Source organism: Pinus tabuliformis, chromosome 3_2, assembly GCF_031772625.1.
Source record: "Pinus tabuliformis cultivar Carrire ecotype Pingquan chromosome 3_2, CPIR1, whole genome shotgun sequence".
NCBI classification, from domain to species: domain Eukaryota; kingdom Viridiplantae; phylum Streptophyta; class Pinopsida; order Pinales; family Pinaceae; genus Pinus; species Pinus tabuliformis.
Window position 1 is genome coordinate 463,966,343 of NC_142302.1, and position 5,703 is coordinate 463,972,045.

Here is a 5,703-nt window from a genome sequence, read left to right on the forward strand (position 1 = left end):
TTTGATTGAAAAATTTCTTGAAACAAAAAAGTGGACACACCTATTAAGAAACTAGAAAAATCTTCTATGGCGCATGAAGAAGAGGAAGAGATGCAACATGATATATTAAATTTACGAGACCAAGTGCAACAAAATTTGCTCTCGCAAAAAGTAACAAAATATGAATTGGAAGCCATGATGAATGTTAAGATAGATGGTATAAAAATGGACATGGGAGTTAGCATAGATGGTATAAAAAGGGACATGGGATTTGTGAATGATGGTTTAAAAGCATACATGGAAGCAATGATGAATGTCAAGATATAGGGGTTGAAGGAAGATTTGGCAAAGTTTCTAGAAGAGAGGCTTCCTAGTGGTGACAAGGTGATCCATGAATATGAATTCTAATTTTAGAGACTACAATGTTGGTTTTAATAACCACCACATTCCAAATATCTATATGAGGAAGTTTGATGACAAGGATCCGGTAACATGGATACTACAGATGGAGTAATATTTTTATCTCCATGTTGTATGGTATTGATGGCTTTATTATCATAAATCACTTGTCACTTGGTCAATTTTTGCCAGAGGAAATGATAGCACATTATGAGGATACAAAGAGAAACACATTCTTTAGACAATTGATAAATCTCAAACAAAAGGGTTCAATGGCGGAGCACATTGAGGACTTCCAAAATTTTAATATCAGGGTAACTGATATTCCAAAGGAACATAGGATTTATATCTTCATAGGGGCTTTGAAGGATAACATCCAACATGAGGTTCTCCTTTAGGAACCCGATTCATTGGAGAAGGCATTCAAGGTGGAAAGAAACGTTGAAAGAAAAATTATGGCAACAAGGAAGTCTACCACTCACAACTATAAAGATGGAAGTGTTGCTACTCCTTGCCTTCCACAACATACAAGGTTGACGCCACAACAATTGGAGAAAAAAAGAGCAAAAGAGCTTTGTTACATTTGTGATAGAAAATACACCAAAGGTCATAAGTGTGCTGAGAAGAAATTATTCTACATAGATTGTGAAGAGGGGGAAGAAAAGGAACAAGAAACATCAAAAGAGGAGGATATACACCAGCAACAAACCCCAGAGAAAGAAGAAACGAGTCTAAACATATCTTGCAATGCATTGGCAGGAATTACCACTCTTCAAACTCTCAAGATAAAAGGATATATCAAGAAGAAAAAGGTAGTAGTGTTGATTGATTCATGTAGTACTCATAATTTTATTCATTGCAAGATAGCCAAGGAATTGAATTACTTCTTATATCCAACACCGAAGTGTCAAATGATGGTTGAAAATGGAGGACTTGTAAATTTCTCTGGAAAGTGCCATAATATCAATCTAACTATGGGGGAATATATATTAAAAAGTCCAATGCTTTCCATTCCAATGGGTGGTGTTAATGTTGTACTAGGAGTCCAATGGTTACAATCTTTGGGGAAAATAGATTTTAATTTTCAAGAAAATTTCTTGAATATTTTTTGGGAAGGAAAGGAAGTTGAATTAAGAGGTATTGTAGGGAAACTAGGAAATATAATCAACACTAATGGCATGACAAATCTTTTGAAGAAAGAACAATGGGGTGTAATTTCATAATTATGCTCACTAGAGGTTCAAACATCAGAATCATCTATTTCTCCATAAATCCAAAAAGTATTGGACAATCATTCCAAGGTATTTCATATTCCAAAAGGCCTCCCACCTATCCATGATCATGATCATGCTATTCATTTGATTCCAAGAAGTGTTCCTCCAAATGTGAGACCTTACAAATATCTATATTCCCAAAAGAGTGAAATTGAATGTATGGTTGCAGAAATGCTAGAGGCTGGTATAATTCAACTTAGTCAAAGTTATTTCTCTGCTCCAGTAGTATTGGCGCACAAGAATGATGGAACACGACGTATGTGTCTGGATTATAGGGAGATCAACAAGATCACTATTAAAGACAAATTTCCCATTCTTGTCATTGATGAATTATTGGATGAATTACATGGAGGAATTTACTTTATCAAGCTGGATATTTGTTTAGGATATCATCAAATTAGAATGAAGACTAAATACATTATGAAAATAGCATTCAGAACTCATGAGGGTCATTATCATTTTTGGTCATGTCCTTTGACCTTACTAATACACCTTCGGCATTTCAAGGTTTGATGAATTCCATTTTCAAACCCTTCCTTAGAAAAATTTTGTTAGTATTTTTTGATGATATACTAATCTACAATAAGTCTAGGAAGGATCATGTTCAACATGTTGACATGGTGCTCAAACTATTGGAGGAGAAACAATTATATGAAAAAACCCCCAAATTTTTCTTTGAAGTACATGATGTAGAATATTCGAGCCATATTGTATCTAATGAGTGTTAAGGTAGACCCTAACAAAATTAAATACATTAAGGAATGGAAAATTCTCACAACCATAAAGCGTCTTCAAGGATTTCTCATGTTGACAAGGTATTATTTCAAGTTTGTTGAGAATTATGAGAGAATAACAACAAATCTAACAACATTACTAAAGAAAGATGCATCATCTTGGACTCCTGAAGTGACTAAGGCCTTTGAACATCTTAAAGAGGAAATATGCTAAGCACCGGTCTTAGATACACATGACTTCAGAAAAACCTTTATTGTGGAATGTGATTCCTAAGGAAATGGAATTGGTGTTGTTTTAATGCAAGAAGGAAGACCCATTTCTTTTGAAAGTCATCCAATCAAAGGAAAGTATTTATACAAACCTATTTATGAGAAGGAAATGTTGGAAATGCTACATTCACTAAAGAAATGGAGACCTTGCCTAATGGGTAGACACTTCAAGGTAAGAAAAAAAGCATGATGGCATTAAATACTTTTTGGAACAGAGATTATCTTCAGAAGAGAAGCAAAAATGGGTCACAAAGATGTTGGGTTATGACTTTGAAATAATATACAAAAAAGGGAAGAAAAATGTTGTTGCAGATGCACACTCAAGAAAGAATGAGGATGTGGAAGTATTGCTTTGTGCCATTTCTATTATCCAACCTGATTGGATAACCGAAGCAAGGGATGAATGGAAGAATGATGAAGAGGGGTGGGAGCTCATTTAAAAGTTGCAACAAGATCCAATACATCTTCACTGGAAAAATGATTCATTATGGTACAAATATCATTTATATCTTTGTAAGAATTCCCAACTCAAGCAAAAGATTCTTTTGGAATTGCACAGCTCCCCCTTAGGAGGGCACTCAAAATTTTTAAGAACTTACCACAAGGTCAAGAAGAACCTTTTTTGGGATGGCCTTAAATATGATATTCAAAAGTTTGTGGGAGAATGTTTGGTTTTCCAACAAATAAAGTTGAGACAATTAAGACCTCGATTCTATTATAACCTTTAGTAATTACAAGTCACTGTTGGGAGGAGGTCTCAATGGATTTTATCACATGTTTACCCAAGTCTAAAGGAAAGAGTGTCATCATGGTGGTAGTTGATAAACTTACCATGTATGCACATGTTTGTGCATTATCTTATCCTTTTAAAGCTAATACATTTACTACTACATTTATGGAAACAATTCAAAAGCTACATGGAAACCCAAAGATTATTGTAAGTGACAGAGATCCCATTTTTCCATGGAATTTTTTGGATGGAATTATTTTCTTGTCTTGGTACTCAACTAGCTCATTGCGCATCTTATCATCCTCAATCTAACGGGAAAATTGAGATATTGAACAAATGTTTGGAAGGATCTCTTTGTTGCCTTGTATCTATAAACAAACACAATGGGTCAAGTGGTTACCTCTAGTTGAATGATGGTATAACACTTCATCCATACTGTGGCAAAAATAACCCCATTTATGGCACTTTATGGATATCATCCACCATCCATCACATTATCTTTAAGAGAAAATTCTAAGGTTCAAGTAGTGGAAGATCATCTTGAGCATCAACAACAAGTTATCCAACTCTTAAAAGATAACCTCACTCCGGAACAAAATCAAATGAAACAATAGTTAGATCAACATTGCAGTGAAAGAATTTTGATGTAGGCTACTGGGTATTTTTATGGCCACAACTATATAAACAAATATCCCTCAAGCAAGCTAAGAAGGTTAATAAATTATCACCCAAATACTATGGTCCTTGCTAGGTGTTGCAAAATATTGGTACTATGGCATACAAATTAGAGTCTTCTGCATCTTCCCGAGTACACCTATTTTTCCAAGTTTCATGCTTAAATAAGGTTATCAGTGACAAATATCCCAGTTCAAACAATGTTTCTAGAACTTGACGAAAAAGTAAAAATCATATTTGAGCCTGAAGTAGTCACAAAAATAAGAATCTGGCAGCTACAAAATCAATTAATCTCAGGGTATCTGATTAAGTGGAAGAACTTACCCGTTGAAGATTCCACATGGGAGGATGAGAATTTTATATAGAAGCATTTGGAACTACTCAAGCATTGAGGAAAACAATTGTTTTAAGGAGAGACACATCTTAGGTCCCTATAATACTAGTGTATTCCTCTTATTGTTATTGTTAGTGTAGCCCCCTATTGTTATTATTGTGCCCATGTATCCCCCATGTTGTTATTGGTGTGGCCCATAGAATCCCACTATTGTTATTATTGTGCCCTTACATTATTATTTTTATATAGGCTATGATTATATTGTGACCCCTTAGACTCCTATATATATCAAGGAGGTCTTATCATTTGTATCATCCAAGAATTGTTCATTTATGTAATGGGAAGGAGGTTTTCCCCTCGAAGAGGATAATTATTTATTTGTTGATCTATCCTTTCTTCTGTTTTAAGAGTTGATTGCATAAAAAATTTGCAGTGATAGCAACTGTGCTTTGATAGCATGAGGATGCCAAAAAATTGAGATCAACAATGAATGAAGATGGGTTTGTCGGAGAAAAATTCTTCACAGTGATTTCTAGTTTCTCAGAGTTAGAGGGTGATAAATTTTATCTGCAGAATAGACTGAGTTTCTTAGTAGTGCGAATTGGTTGAGAGAGGCTGAGCTGCCAAAGCAAGAATAAATTTTCTAGAGTGATTGATTTGCACTTGAGAAGCTGATTTTTCTAGTAGAAGTCAATTTTCTAGAGGAGGTCACGTTAATTTATCAACCAATGTGAGTTTTCTAGAGAGGTCGAGTTTTCCAGGGCTGCATATGTGGATCAATTGAGGGAACCAAAGGAAGGTTGAATTGAATCAGAGGGGCCTAGTTTCTTCCAGGAGGTCAAATCGACTTGTATAAGTGAAGGAAACAAATTTCTATAGGTTTGCTAATTTACAACAATCAATTGTAATATTTTCAATCTTAGATTTTGCTAAAGAAGAATAAAAATACTTATCAACAAAGTTGGTTCTCCCCACATTGGTTTTTTTTCTAGGGACATTTGTCTGCAAACATTGATGTTCATTATTTCGTGTGTGTGCAATATTTTCTCAGTTCCTATGGTTTATTTATTTTTGTGAAGTTGCACTGGTGTTTTATTCAGTAATTTTCACATATAAATTGCAAAAGGTAAACAATCTTTATAGATAGGTGAATAATAATAAGTAATTGCAAAAATACTAAAAATTTCACATATCTTTCTATAATCCTTGTCATAAAAATCATAAAAATCATCTGCCATCTCTTTTCCAAGAAAATATATATTTGTCATCCTTGAGTGGCCTCTCTCCCCCATGTGGGACACACTGAAG